This window comes from Chelonoidis abingdonii, chromosome 1, assembly GCF_003597395.2.
Source record: "Chelonoidis abingdonii isolate Lonesome George chromosome 1, CheloAbing_2.0, whole genome shotgun sequence".
In the NCBI taxonomy this organism is placed as follows: domain Eukaryota; kingdom Metazoa; phylum Chordata; order Testudines; family Testudinidae; genus Chelonoidis; species Chelonoidis abingdonii.
The window spans coordinates 35872000-35888877 of NC_133769.1; positions in this window are offsets into that span (position 1 = coordinate 35872000).

Here is a 16878-nt window from a genome sequence, read left to right on the forward strand (position 1 = left end):
AACATCTAGCCATTGGATTCTTTTATGCCTTTGTCTGCTAGATTGAAGAGACCATTATCAAATATTTGTTCCCCATGTCGGTGCTTACAGATTGCAATCAAGTCACACCTTAACCCTCTCTTTGATAAGCTAAAGAGATTGAGCTTCTTGTGTCTATCACTATAAGGCACGTTTGCTAATCCATTAATCATTCTCATGGCTCTTCTCTGAACCCTCTCCAATTTATCAACATCCTTCTTGAATTGTGAATACCAGAACTAGTCACAGTATAACTCAAAACTTCTAACACATGCAAAATAAGGCATGTGAGGGTGACCTGTGCCAGAGCAGTTGTCCATGGGAGAATTCTAGGTGAGTTAACAATAAGTAAATAGTGGTAACCTCACTTTACAGATTGGTAAACTGAAGCACAAAGAACCAGCAACAGGACCCATATGTCCTCACTCCCTCTTTCCTGCTCTGATCACTAAAATCCTTGGAACCTGTACTATAATATAATATCATAGGCTAACAAGGTCCATAAGTCAGTGGTTCCAAAACATTTGCTCATGTGTTTGTTTATAGTAAAGTGAAACCTCGCTACAACGCGATGTTTGGGGTCCAAAAAATTCCATCGCATTAAATGCAGGGTCACGGTATAGCGGGGTTTCAAGCCGGTCAGTTTAAGTCAGTGGTCCCCAACCCGGTGCATTGATGTGCGCTGCCTAGTGCTTATTGTCCAGCAGGAGAGAGAAGCCGTGGCCCATGCCTTCTGGGGACAGAACTCCAAGGCTGCAGGTGCCGGTGCTCTCTGTCCCCAGCAGGTGTGGGGCCGTGGCTTCTTTCTGGCTTCAAGAGGAGTTGCAGCCCCATGCCTTCCAGCGACAGAGTGCACCAGCACCCACAGCCCCGGAGTTCTCTGTGCCCGGCAGGCAGGGAGCCGCGGATCCTCTTGAAGCCAGCAAGAAGCCGCGGCCCCGCGCCTGCTGGGGACAGTGAGCACCGGTGCCCGCAGCCTCGGAGTTCTCTGTCCCCAGCAGGCGCAGGGCCGCAGCTTCTCTCCCCTGCTGGGCACTAGGTGGGGGCATATCAATGTCTTGGCAGGTGCCATGGCATTGGAGACCACTGGTATTAGGCCTTAAAGGGGAGCCAACTTATGATCGCATTATATGCGATTTTGTGTTATGGCGGGGCGCGTTATTGCAAAGTGTGACTGTATTTTAAATACCCTGTCAAACCCTGATGTTTTGGGCTCCCTCTATATTTGCATCTCCCTCAGACTCCCAGAAAAAGTCATCATTGGTTCACTGCATATTATTTTTATATCACTGCACTGATGTACTTGTTTTTCCTCCTTTCTTACACAGACTGTCACCCCACTTCTACCATGAGTTCAGTTTTAAAGTGTAAACCATCCCCCTAACTCCTCAGATGATCAGGCACCTCCCTTTATAGCAGCATAAATCCCCTGAAGTCTATGCCCCATCAAGGGCTTGTCCACTCTCACTGCTGCTGTTCAGAAGAAGGATTGAGTCCCTGCAGCTTTCAAGTGTAAGAGAGCAGACAATCCAATAATCTGTTATGAAGTGTACACTCATGGCCTGGAAATCCAGAACCAGGGATGTGCCACTAGGGCTTGCCTCATATGTAACCCAATACTCAGTAACTTACCCCCATCTTGGAGTCGCTCTCCCAACAAATTCCTGAAGATTTCATCAGATGACATGATATTTAATTAAAGATTAATCTTTAATTCCTGGAGACTCCAGGACAATCCCGGAGGGTTGGCAACCCCTCCAACCCCACAGAATAGCTCACAGAATCTGGAACTGCTGACGTCACCAGAGTGTCTGAGCCTGTAAAAATACTGCTCCCAGTGCTCCTGGGAGGACAACAGAGAGGGGAGACCACTGCAGCTATATGTCTTTGAAGTTAAAATTCTGTAGAGATAAGAGGGGACTTGGCTATCTTCTTGCCCTGACCCCTGAAGTGGTTGCCGCTACCACTACATCTTTCCTGCTTGGAGAATTGTGGGTCTTCTTTAAAGGGCCTCATCCCTTGAAAAATGACATTCCTCAAATCTTAACTGTCCACGGTTAAGGTGTCTGGGCTGTAGTAAGATGAGTCCCTGAAACAAAAACTCTTGTGTCAGAGGCCTAGTCTGAGGCCTGTAGCCTGAACCAAAGTACTTCCAGGCATTGCTAAGCAAAAGCTGGGCTGTGAGCCAGAGGCAGGTCTCACAGAAGTGGCGAGAAGAGGAAGTTGTGCCAAGATGGCATCAAGACATTCCATAGACATAACAAGGAACAGGCTGGTGCGTCTTAAAGACAGGACAGCATGATGGATAGATCTGTTTGTCTGGAACAACATGATCAAAGGGGAGACAGCATCTAATGAGCCAAGGGGCTGTACCTCAATACATCAGCAGGGATGAGTAATCTGTCCTGTAACTATATAAAAATAGGTTCCAGAGTGCATATCTTTGGTCAGTGGAAAGTCCCGCCACTGACTGAGCTGTGTCCATTGCCAGGGGGCACATATTCATAGTATGTCCTGTATAGTCTATAGGAAACTATTACTGTGCTTCGTTTGACAATAAACCTGCCTTGGGTTCCTTCGTATCTTACTAGAGTCTGTGGTCTTTGGGGGTTCTCGCAGGGTTTGCTGTGTCAGCTATCTGCACAGAGCCGGGGCAGCACACAGAGGGAACACGCACACAGCCGACTGTTATCATCACTGAACAAGAGCAGAGCACTACACCGGCAGCTACTGACAACAGGGGTCTTGCAGGTGAAGAAGAATCAGTGGTGTGGAGTCTAGATATAGTCTAAGTGAAATTTGTTTCATCTTCACATGTATGTGTCAGTCCTGGAATACAGGTAGTCACCACAGGTTGCAGGGCTATTCCTTCTTTCAGGAAGCTTCGCCCAACACCACAGTCTGCTTCACAGAGAGCAAGTCTGCCTCAAGAACTGACACTAAGCAGAGCCTATGGCAGAGGACAAAATTCTCCTTCCCTCACCCCGAACCTTGTACACTAACAAAAGCACACAGTTCTGCCAGGACTGACTGTTTGCTCACATGCTCAGAATAGAACCTGAAAGGCTGTGTGTAACAACAGCGCTTGATGACATCTGCAATAACAGTATATAGTTTAATGTGTAAATTTTACAATAAGACTTTTAAAATGATATCACAATAAATTGCAATTGTTTCATCAGGTGTTTCTTTCCGTAGCAAGAAATTACTGAGGGACCATTTAAGGAAACCAGTATAGGTGAATTACAATCTGATAAGATTCTATGCATGTGTAGCTCTCCTATTGTTAACAGGAGAAATATTTACACCTTAAAGGCCCACACTGCATTACTCATACCCTCCAAACTTCCTTAGCACCAAGGGGAGTTTTAGGTACGTCAAGAATAGATCAGTTCCTTAGTAGGTGAATATAGAATATATTGCGCAGTAAGCCATATTTCATCTTTAGAATATATCAGATTTCAAGACAATATCAAGTTAGTTGCACTAAATATTTCCAGATTTTACAGTCCAACATTTCAGCCCCCTGGCTCATTTCAAATAGTGCTTATGGCTGGAGTAATTAAAACAAAGTTTGTGAGTCGAGAGGCTAAAAACCAAAACACTAGTGCACCTACATTTAATTACTAGCTACTCTAAAAGAATACACTCTCACAGTGACAGATGACATTTAGCCTCTCTGACTTTGTAACCTACATGATGATAAAATGGGGTTACATTTTTTGAATTAAACTGATAACACGACCAAATCGATTTCATTAGTATATCTGTCATATTTGCTGTTAATGATGGCTAACAGTGGAATAGAACCTGACAACAATCCCTGAAAAACTGTGCAGAACAAAATTATATTATACTGGCATTCATGAATTTTAATACCTTTTTTATCATGAGTTTTTTTTAACTCCCTTTTTAAATTCTAAGCTCACAAGAAGAGAATTAAACTTTCTGCACCTGTCTCAACTGCTATTATTTCTATTGTTACAAGTTAATAGGCTTGAGAATGGAAGACATTTCCACTAACTAAAACAAAAAAGGCCTTGTTGAGAGTCTCTTGTGAGTGCTTTGGGGGAACTGATGAATCTGTGCTGCTCAACTGTTGACATCAGAGTCATTTCTCCTGAATGACTTGAAAGCTTCAGAACATCCAAATTGCTGTTTAGAAGACTGTTTGTGGAAGATGCCATTTGTATTTAATAGACTGTGGGGTATAGTTTCCACTTGACACTTGTGCATAACTCCCTTTAATGCTAATAGGAGTGCTGCAATATGCAAAATGAGAATATACTTATTTGCCTATCATGAATCATCATAGGGCTATAATCCCATTAGAAGAGCTTAAATGTATGTGAATTACAAGTGTATAAGTAAGGAACTACTCAGCTTATAGCTACAATTGAGAACACCAAAATACCCTTAGGTAATGAGATAACTTGACCTGCCTGGTACTTGAAAATGTGGTAAGATTTTATTAACATATCATACTGAGCTGTAAGACCATTATCCTCTCCTACTTCAAATCCCTCATTAAGACCCACTTCTTTGGTAACACCTACAGGAAGCTGGTTGATTAATAATGGATAGGCTGAGGGGCAATCTGGCACAGTTAATGTATATTTATATATATTGCAGAAGACTAGAAGAAACTAATGTACCAGTGTTTAAAAAGTGTAAATGGAATGACCTGGGTAATATAGGCCTGTCAGCTTGCCATCAATCCCAGGAAAAATAATGGAATTAAAGAAGGGTAATACAATTACTGCCAATCAAGGTGAGTTTAAGGAAAATAGATCCCGTGAAACTAATTTGGTGCCTTTTTTGATGAGATTCCTAGTTTGGTTGATAAAGGTAATAGTGTTGATGTCATATACTTAAACTCCTGCAAGGCATTTGACTTTGTGCCACACAACATGTTTAAGTAACTAGAATGATACTATATAAACATGGCAGACATTAAATGGATTAAATTAGCTAACTGACATGTCACAAAATGTCATTGTAAATGGGTAATCATGAAGGATACAATTCTGTCATGGAGGACACCAATTCCGTGACCTTCTGGGACCTTCATGGTGTTTTCTGGGGCAGGGCAGAGCAGCTGTCAGCCTTGGGGCTGCTAAACATCTGACTGGCGGCCAGCCATGGGGCTATATAGCAGCAGCCACCAGAACAATGCAGTACTCAGCTCTGGGGCCGCCAGAGCAGCAGCCAGCTTTGAAGCAGTGGACCCTGGAACAGCTGGCCTGCAGCAGACCCAGGACGACTGGAACAGCAGCCAGCTCTGGGGCAGCAGCAATCAGAACAGTTGACCAGCAGTCAGACCCAGGGCCATCGAACAGCTGACTGGCAGCCAGCCCTGGGCCAGCCAGAGCTGCGGTCCCTAGCCTACTGGAGCAGTGGCTGGGGTGGGTCAGCCCTACCTGGGGCTGAGGCTGGTGCAGCTGCAACCCCTGGCAGTGCTCTGTTTGTCCCCCAGCCCCCAGGATATTTTTAGTAAAAGTCAGGGACAGGGCATGGGCATCCATGAATTTTTGTTTATTGCCCATGCCCTGTCCCTGACTTTTACTAAAAATATTAGTGACAGAATCATAACCTTAGTAATCACCAAAGAGCAGACATGTTTCTAGTGGAATCCTGCAGGGTAGAGTTCTTGGTCTTATGCTGTTTGATTTTATATTTTTCTTCCAGGTCACTGATAAAAATGTTAAAGTCTGCTGATGACATAAAGTTTGGGGCAATGGCAAAGAAAAAGAATAGGTCAGTGATACAAAGTGATCTGGATCACTTAGTAAATTGGGTGCAAGCAAACAATATGCATTTCCCTACAGCCAAATTTAAGGGCAGACATCTAGGAACAAAGAATTTAGGCCTTACTTACACAATGAGGGGACTTTATCCTGGGAAGCAGTGACTCTGAAAAGGACTTCAGGGATTATGGTAGATAATTTGATGACCATGAGCTCCAGTACAATGCTGTGGCCAAAATGGAAAACTCAAGTAGGAGTAGGCAGATTATATTACCTCTGAATATGGCTCAGAGAAGAGCCATGAGAATGACTTAAGGTTAGCTTACCCAAGTGAATGTTAACGGCTCACTTCATCAGTTTATACGTGCCTACATGGGGAACAAAACTTTGATAATGATATCTTCAGTCTAATAGGCAAAGATATAACAAGATCCAACAGGTGGAAGTTCAAACTACAAGTAGGGTGCAAATTTTTAACAGTGATGGCTATTAATCATTGGAAAAATGTACCAGGGTTGTGGTGGATTCTCCACTGCTGATAATTTTAAATCTAGAGTGGACGTTTTTCTAAAAGTTGTGCTTTAGTTCAAACAGAAATTAATTCAATGTAAGTTCTGTTGCCTATGATATTCAGGAGGTCAGGCTAGATGATTACAATGGCCCTTCCGGCCTTATAATCTATTAATCTATATTTTATAATGGTATATATGCAGATATAATGTATATAAAGTGCTTCCTGTTTTGCTTGTATCCTTTTTCCTTCCCTTCCCTACATTTCTTGTCTTAAAACTTCAAATTGTTCAGCCAGGGACCATATCTTCCTATATGTCTGGCTAATGCCTAGTACATTGTGGATGGCAATGCGATTCAAATAATAATACTCACATTTTAAAGGGCTTACCCTAAGCATTGGTTCATTGGGATTCAGCACCACAGTGACAGCATGAAATAGGGAAAAGCAAAGAAACATAAGGGAAGGAGATAAAAGGACAACAGCAGGAAGTAAATCAGGTTTAAGAGAGCAGCAGTGGTGCAAACATCCAGCTGTGCATGTCTAACAGGGAAGTTATTTGATTTTGTAATTTTCAGACGTTGTAGATTTCTTCCCTGAGTGAGCATGGTGGACAATATCACCCATGAAGCTTCATGAAAGCAGAAACTATTCCACCCACTGGGAGTAACAGAGGACAATTTTGCCTAATAAGTCCTATAGAAATAATGAAATTGTATTAGGTTTCAAATATTTGCAATTCTTCCTTCTCCTGCTATTACACTGTTCTGTTTTTTCATTGTAAAACTTAGTCTAAGATCCACTCCCAAAGTAGGCAATTGCATAGAATGAGAATGATGAAATGATACAGTCTAAAAAATAGAGAGAGAGAATGCTAGTGATATGCTTAGTCATTTGTTTGATAGCAACTTGGTAGGTGTTCCGGTAGTTAAGCTAAACTAGTGGCCATGGAATAACAAAAGAGTAACTCATGGAATGTAACTGTCTGTCATTAGTTTATGGACACAGACAACATTGATCTGCAGCATAGACATTAAAACGTATCATTGTTGTCCAATGCATTCTCCTTGCCTTCCTTTCTTAGAAGATATGCTAGTAGATTTCCATCCTCTTGAATTCTGTAGGGGTTTTAAGCAAAAGTGATACATTGGGCAACTTTAAAGAACTTTACAGCATGATTACAGATATATATGTCACACAAACACCAACAATTCTGTTCAACAAACATTGAGAAATATACACAGATATTGTCAAATCCACCTTTCAACCCATAGTTGTGATAAGATACAGAAGCATTGCTTACTGTCTAAATCTAATTAAAGAGTATTCAGGAATGAGAAGGAAATCAATGTCTAATATTTTTTCCAGTTGTTTTCCTCATCACTGCTAATATGTCACAGAAAATGCCAATACACTGAATTCATACATGTGCTTTGTTGCATTTACAATGATAGCGACAAGGTCAGTTGTGACAGAATATGCTGCAAATCACCAACAAGTTCTTCAATGAATAACTGGGTTATCAAACTGCTTAGTCAAAGTCTGCAGGCAAATATCAGTGACTAACAAATGCTAACTGCAGGATCTCTTTGATCATAAATATATCTTTAATTTTAACCATAGAACCATCACCTGATTATCTGTAAGAGCCTTGACAGCTCACAGGTTAAATAGTTGTTGTACTTTTTTGTGGTGAAAGAGCTATCCAAATACAGTGTACTGTTTATTTTATAAATAATTTTGTTAATGTGATTTTTTACAATAAATCAAGGGAGTTTCTAGTAGTAAGCATCTCTCCATAAACCAGGCAATTGACTGAAAACATAAGGTTGCAATTTTCCTTGTCACAGAGCTGAGAGAGAAGAATCTTGAAAAAGCTGGTGAACCTTTTCCTGGCATGGTTTTCCATTGTGCTCACACTAGATCCAATTTGTCCTCTATCCCACACCAGTTTGATATTATTACAGTAGATTATTAACACTGAGAAACACTGACTCATGAAGTGAAGATTACAAAAAGTGATATTTTACATTACATTCCTACACTGGGGCTCCAGCTCAAATTGTGTCCAACCTTTGGACTTTGTCAAGTGGACAGATATGTTTCTCACTTTTAGGCTATTAATTTTGAATTATTAAGTCAATTTTTTAGTGTCCATAGAATTAGAAAAAGGATTATCCAGAGCTAGTGGTTTCAGTGAATCCCTGACAAGCAGCACATTATTAAAAGAAATATTACGTTGTTTGCTTTTTTAACTTGGACTATAATTAATTGAATGCATATTAAGTGTTGTTAGATGTCAATAGAAGATGATTACAGCATAATGTTACAGAGGAAAACTGATGGGTCTCAGTTACTCATTTTAAAAGTATTTCTGCACCAAAAGCTGTGGATATGTGCCTACTGAGATTTTTCAAAAGTGCTCTGATTTTTAAAGGTATTTAGGCACTTAAATTTCATGGTAGTTAGCTGCCTAAATTTCTTTAAAAATCTGACCCCAAGTGCCTAGATGCTTTTGCAAATACTTCTAGACATGTATCTGCATCTTTAGGTGCAGGAAACCTTTCAACATCTGGCCCATACTTCTTATTTATGCTCAGATAAGTCAGTAAACTGTATAGTAGAAGGAGGTGTATTAAACTGCATACCTCCACAATATTAGAAAGGACTTTCGGTGAAATCTTGGTTTCTCTGAAGTCAGTGGGAGCTTTGCTCTTGACTTCAGTTAAGCCAAGATCTCAACCATTATGTCAAACCATCTTGCAAAGATATCAGACAGTGACCAAAGACCACAGGAACTGGGCTTTGGTATATCTCTGCTGCCCAGCATTCACAATTAGACCCCACTGGTAACTTCCTTTAGACTTGTGGCAAACAGTCCATGAAAGGCAAAAGAGCTAAAATAAGATAACGATCAATCAAAAGGATATAAAATGTTGGGAGCATGCAGAATATTAATCAGTCTGTTTCCATAGTAAGGTACCATTTTCTCACTGTAACTCATGTGAAATAATAAAATGGCTCATTTGACTTTATTTTCTTGTAATTTAGACTTCAGTAAAAATCTTTGGACACTTAGGTGATCATCAGCAAAGTATTCTAATGAATTATTAGCTGACTTTTCGTTATTTTCTCTCTGTCAAATATTGTCATTTACTTTGATGTCCAAGTCAAGCATATTATCTGGAAGAAGAAAAAAGGATAAATTGCTTCTGCTTTTTCAGTATTTTCTCTATTGCTATCTGCTTTAAAGTAGGTGAGAACTTCTGTCTCTGAAATAAGTATATACACATATCCCGACCTGAGGAATGCTAAGCTTCTTGGCAGCATTTTATAATTCAAAATAAGTCATGTTATGTTTTAATTTATTGAGCCAGATCCTCAAGGGTTTGATTGGATTCAGCTCCATTCACTATAATGAGTAGAAAAGTAATTTTTACCATGCTACTGAAGTCTGTGAAGTTGCATTTTTTTACACCAGCTGAGGCTCCAGCCCAGTGTATTGGTTTTTAACCAACTTTGACACATAAAATATGTTGTAGGTAAAAGCCTGCACGCTGTACCGTGATGCCATACTTAGAAGACCACAGTATACTATACCAGATACTACATGTTTAATAACCTGACACGTTGTACAAAGAAGATACTGTGGGGCTGATTCACCACTGGGTTTAGTCCAGTTTTATGTCAGTATAATTATACTGATTTCAGTGGAGTTTCACTGGCACAAAACTAAGGAAACACAATGGTTTGTATCACTCATAACTCACACAAGGTGCAGTTATGTGGGAGAATGTATTTAAGATTATTGGCAGAGGAAGGACTAATATAAAAATGAGCAATAAACGGTATGTCTTGACAAACTATTATAACTACAGAGAATATCAGTATGAATGTAATTGAGATAATTCGAACCACTGACATTTCAAAATTCATAAAAGCAAAACAGGCCAGGCCTGGGCAGGTTCTTGAGATTCCCACCAAGAGCTTTTTCACTCAGTTTCTCCATCACACTATGTCCAATTCTCGGGCAATACTTCACCCAGTTCACTGGGATCCATAAACTCAGTTTGACTCCAGCTCATGATTTAGGTTACTTTATTCAGCATGTAACAGCTCTATGCCCACATTGGCTGGGCCCAGACACACAAGATTTAGGTACCAAGGTGAAACCACAATTCCAAATCATGTTACACATACACAGTTTAGATACATTTTTCCTTACTATTAACATCTATACTTCTTGAATCTAACGGTTTGGACATCATACAGCTCATATAAGGACCAATCACTTATGTCCTTCATTTATTTACATTTCAAGTTTATCAGTTCATGGTGCTCCCACTTATCTCACTAGCCTGAAAACACCATGTCTAGCACACAGCCTTTCACACCCTTGTTTACAGTTTAACCTGGCACTCAAATCAATATATATGCAAGTTTATTCATGCCCAGAGAAATCTATGCCTACACTGAGGCGGTCAACTTCTGCACTATTGGGTACGGTATGACAGTGGGGTTAAGTGAAAAAAGAATAAATGAACTCTCCCATCTATAGCTGCAAAGTTATGTCTGGATGTAAAGGAAGGGTTTATTGTATTTCAGTATTTATTTATCATCCTTGGTTTTCAGTAATTTCCAGCTCTTATTTTTCTGTTCATTACATACAGAAATTCTTTCTGCTTTCACTTATTTTATCCATCATTACTATTTATATTTGAATGTTTCAGGGTTGATGTGCACATAAAAGTAAGGCAATTCTCTTTTGCTTTAATTTGTGGCATCTCGATTCCTGTAGGTTTATTCTTTGCTTCACAAGCTAAATCACTGTGATTTTTATATTTGATTTTCTTGGTGGCCCACCCCTTCACTGGCATATGGATGATATGTTTCCTGTAAAATATGGAAAGCAAACTGGGATGTTAATTTCTATATTTAAGAAAAGGCGGTGAGATAAAATATACATTTCCATTCATCAAATTCATGAGGCATCTGAAGAGATGGGTCTCCTAACTACTCATTTTATCAATCAAGCAAATAAGCTGATGGAGAAAGAAAGTTTATTTTCTATCTGGAGTGGATTGCTACTGTTCCTTCAAGTGAATATTCTCCAAGTGTCTTTCTATTTCATTAGCATTTAGGTACATCAGAGAGACTCCTTTGTTTATTCAGTTATTGTGGGCCATCCATTTGGGCCAGATTCTCAGATAGTATAATTTGACATAGCTGCACTGAAATTGTGTGAGCAGAGAAAGTAACTAAACTCCAGAGCATTTCCATTATTTTTTTATTAAATAGGATGTCACTATTTTCTGGATCCTTCATGCTTCAGGGCCGCCCTGGGGGGGGTGGACAAGTGGGGCAATTTGCCCTGAGCCCTGCAGGGGTCCCCACGAGAGTTTTTCGGGGACCCTGAAGTGGGGTCCTTCATGCGCTCCAGGGGCCCAGGCCCCTGGAGCTTCTTCTGCTCCAGGTCTTCGGCAGCCAGGGGTCCTTCCACTGGAGTGGAAGGAACCCCTGCCGCCAAATTACCGCCGAAGCGGGATCTGCTGCCAAAGTGCCGGGTCTTTGACGGTAATTCGGCAGCGGAGGGCTCCTGCCGCGAGTCTTCAGGGCCCTTCAGCGGCGGATCCCAGAGTGGAAGGACCCCCCGCCGCCAAATTACCACCGAAGCGGGGGTCCCCTGCCGCCGAAGACCCCAGGGCCCCTGAATCCTCTGGGCGGCCCTGTCATGCTTACTTACTCATTCACATTTCCCAGTACAAAGCACCATTATCTAGGTGGCTGTTCATTGGTGCATCAAAATATGAGCCAGTTATTACTACTGAGACCATAACCTGGGGTTAATTTTTATGCAAACTTTCAGGTATACTTAGCACTAGCCATTAGCAGGTGTATTTATTTAATGATCATGTACTGTCTCCAGACTTGCTTGAGCAAATGTGACACAGCATAATATACCATGATCTTCTTATGAAGACCTTTCAGCATAGTATGCAAGCATTTTACCCTGCCACATGCTTTATTTGTCATCCTTTCTTTTTAATAACTTTTCTCAGTGTGTTTCAAAAAATCTTCCTAGTGGTCTTGCTTTTGCTTCTGCCTCTACTCTTCTGTACTGATACATCTGCACTGCTGTGACCCAGGGGCATCTTTGGTGCCAGCTGGCAGAGGGCAAGAGGTGCATAGGGTGAGAGGTATCCTCTGGGACCTGTCTCTGCATAATAGCTCATCAGAGGGGAGGTCTATATTGAAATCCTGTGTCACACTGACTATCATAATTGTTATGAAATGTATGGATGGATAATATGAAAGGCATTATGTATATAAACTAAAAAACGTGCTCTTAAGATCTGTGAAGTGGGCCTGGTTACCAAAAGGTGATGAACAAGTTTCTTTCAGATATGTGATGTTTATCTATCCATCTATCTATAAGTAAATTGAGTATTGTATGTATGGTTCACACTGGATGCCCTTTTACAGTCTGAACCAAATGCTAATGAAGGGATAGTAGAATCTTCCAGCATGGAAATAGACAGGAAGAAATAGACTAGCAGGTGGGAATCCTATTTACAGTTGAAGACAATGGATTTTTGGACTATAATTGTAAGTACAGGAACTCACTCTGCATCCTTCACCTAGGAAGAAAGCTGACAGTGTGGTTGATTGAAAAAGGGATCACACCCAGGATTGGCTGAAAAACATTGCAAAGGCGTTGGGGGTCAGATAAACTTTGTTAAGCCTGTGGATGTCTAGTTAAGTAAGTCTAGGTTCTAGAATGTGTGTTATGATGTTATTTTACATGTAACTGTGACAGGGCATGCATGCCCCACACTGGGTACTGTAGGGATTAATTCCTCTCTTTGGGCCAAGGAGGCTACACCCTCTCGACCCTGCTGGACATGATCTGGCTGGAGCCCAGCTCATTCAGGGCTCATTCTGCACAATGCAGAGGTCAGCCAGATGGCAGTGGCCCATGCCCCCTAGGCCCTCGATGCCACGGGAGAAGAAGAGACTGGGGGAACCCTGAGACTACAAGCCATGGAGAAGCAGGTAGGAAGCAGCCCAGGGAATCTTTGCAGGAAGGTAGTTGGAGAACCAGAGACTAGCTCAACGTGTTTTGGCTGGATCCCCACCAAGCTGGTGGCCATGGGTTGGGACCTGATGGAGAGACAGGTCCCAGGTCCTCTTATCCTGGCCGCTATCCATCCTGAGGTGGTGGCCCACCTCACCAACCATATTGATGCTGGCTGCTAGGCTGCCTAGCCCTGCTCATGAGGGCAACCCTACTGACTCTGGCTGCTAGGCTACATGGCACTGATAGAAAGAGCAACTTTCAATGGTCCCTCTATATTTTTCCATCCATATGCAGAATGAATTTTGTTATGGGCACCAATATCAAGGTAATATGCGGATGTGCGCCCCCAGTAGAAACAAAAAACCTAAATATAATATATGTTGTTAAAGAGTTACCATAGGGATAATTACCCCAGCCAAGACAGGTTTAGCATTTTAAAACTCACTACTCAAAGAATTAAATTTAAGCATAAGAAAGAAATAAAACTGTGAAATGCATAGAGCAGTCAAAAAACTAAAATAACAGCACTTTGAAAGAATAAAATTACAGAGACTATATGTGCACTGCAGGAAGTATCAAGGAGTAACAATAACAACACAAGTATGCATTGGGAGGTGAGTGTGAAAGAGACAGAATGTATGTGAGTGTGACAGTGTGTGTGTGTGAGAGAGAGTGTGAGCAAGACAGTGTGCATGTGTGTCAGAGAGAGAGAGCAAGTGTGAGAGAGAGAGAGAGAGAAACAGTGTGAGTATGAACGGGCCCGCTGACAGGAATTCTGGCCAGGGCCATCCTTAGAGGGGACGGGGCCCAGGCCCGGGGCAGAAGTGACAAATCCATCACTTCCAAGACCTACCCCCGCCAGCTTGCAGAGACCCTCAAAGTGTGAGGCTTGGCCCCAGAGCAGCCACACGTGCCTCAAAGCCCTGTGGCCTACTCTGGCAATATAAACGGGCCCAGGGCTCCCAGACACCATTACTGCAGCAGCCAGGGGCCTCTGGGCCCTTTTAAATTGTGTATGTGTATATGTGTGTGTGAAACAGAGACAGTGACAGTGTGTGTGTGTGTGTGTGTGAGAGAGAGAGAGAGAGAGAGAGAGAGACAGAGACAGAGACAGTGTGTGTGTGAGACACACAGAGTGTATGTGTGTGTGTGTGACAGAGACACTGTGTGTGTATGTGTGTGTGAGAGAGAGACAGAGACAGTGTGTGGGGGGGGAGAGAGAGACAGAGACTGTGTGTGTGTGAAAGAGAGAGAGAGAGACAGAGTGTGTGTGTGCTGGCTGTGGGGGGAGTGTATGAGCGACAGTACTCTGTCTCTTTAAGCAGAGAGGTACTCACCAGTCTGAAGGCTCCTTCAGGCTGCAGCAGCCAGCAGCAGCTCCCTCTAATTCCCAAGCCCAGTCCCCACTCCCCCACTCTGTGGAGATGGGGGTACATGGGCAGGGGGGAGGGGGACACCCTGACATTAGCTTCCTCCCTCTCCACCGTTCTGAACAGCAAGCAGAAGGGTCCCGGAAGCCACTGGCCAGGACACCAAAGCAGAGGGCAGGAGCAGTGTGGGAGAGGCACCTGCACACAAGTCACTGGATGTGCACGGCTCTATTAGTCAAGTCCACGACACTTGTCTGACTCTTGTGCAGCCGCACAGATGCACAGCTTAGAAAGAACACTGGCAACTATATGGACTCTGACTGATAGGCCACCCCGCCCTTATAGAAAGGGTGAATATATTGACTTTGGCTGTTAGGCCACACTACTCCGGGACCCAGAGGAGTTGTGCAGACTTGACCTAGGGTCTATAATAACCTTTGCCCCGCCCCAAAGGGGGACGGAACGTGCATGACCTGCGACAGTAAACTTTTGTTTACAATATTTCCCCTTGCTATCATTTGAATCTCTATTCTTTGTTAAATAACCTTTTTGATTTTACTATAAACATATCTAAATGCTGTGTGTTGAGCATTTAGGTGTAAGTGGTAAGCTGGTGTTTTCTGTTCTTTTGGGAGCACAGGATCTGGGAATTCTGTGATTGTCCAGTGGCTCAAGGATTGGGCACTCAGGGGGACACTCAGAGGACTTGGGAGTTGGAGTGTGCCTATCATTAACCTGCAAAGAGACAAAGAGGTCTGTGGAAGGCAGTAGAAAGAAGTGCTTCTGTTTTCACAGGCTGGTGGAGTTGGGGAATTGACACCTGGCAGGCACAGACAAGGCTGCCTCAAGCAAAGGACAGGTGGTAGTGAGGTTCCTTGCAAGTCTGGGTATATCCAGGAAGGGTCAAAACTGCATTTATGCATTGCTTTCTCAGAAACCAATACTGAGGTGCTCAACAGATTTCATAGAACCAAAATTGTCTGTAAATGATTAAGGAAAATGAGGAAACCCAGTCAAACAAATCTTTCTTCTAGAAAGTCACAAATAAATCAACAAGGAGTAGGGCTATCTGGAAAAATATGGTCCATGGTGTATATTGGACATCCACCTGCTCATTTTCCACAGGTTAAAGTTTGCATATCTCCACTGTGTACTAATTTACATATATTAATGCAAACATATTATGATGAGATCTTTGCGGGGTGCTGCCATTGTATCATGAAAGCATTGCTGTGCAGCCACCAAGTTACTTTTACTCAAGAAGTCCTGAGAAGATAGCCAAGTATCTCATTATTATAACGTGGATTGCATTTAAATCGATTACATTTATGTCTCTTCTCTGCCTTGCCCCGTCTCTTTGTTACCCTCCACGTTTATGATAAGAGAATGGGATCTCACAGATTAATGCCTCACAGTGGGGAGGGTAACACCTGGGAGCCTTATTTACATGTGGAAACCCTGGGAGCCATACTGTCTGGCAGCTTCCAGGTGAGCTGTGACGGAGCAGAAGAGTCTGGGAGATTTGGAGGTTGGGAGATGGGGCTTCCTGGCTCTTAGCTCCTCACCAGCCTGTAGGTGGAATGCTGAAGTGTTGGACAGATGAACATAAGGACGGCCATACTGGGTCAGACCAAAGGTCCATCAAGCCCAGTATTCTGTCCTCTGACAGTGGCCCATGACTGGTGCCCCAAAGGGAATGAACAGACAGGTTATCATCAAGTGATCCATGCCCTGTCATCCAATCCCAGCTTCTGGCAAACAGAGGCTAGGGACACCATTCCTGCCAATCCTGGCTAATGGCTCTTGATGGACCTATCTTCCATGAATCTATCTAGCTACCTTTTGAACCCCATTATAGTATTGGTCTTCACAACATTGTGACAGTCAGCAGCAACCCCTGAACTGCTAGTAGCCTTATAATAGCTGGCAACCATTAGGGGAGATTGGACACCTCATGGACACAGTAGCCAGAACTTTTGAACTGTCTTCCCTTATTGGTCTTGAAGCAGTTGAAGTGGTCCTAAGCTGGTTTTTGCTGAGCAGATTGCAGAAGTGCAGGGTTTGCTAACCACCAATCAAATGCTAACATGACCAAAGTCTGTGTTTAAGTATGTATAAAAGATTCTTAGTTTTTGTATAGAGTAGAATTTTTTT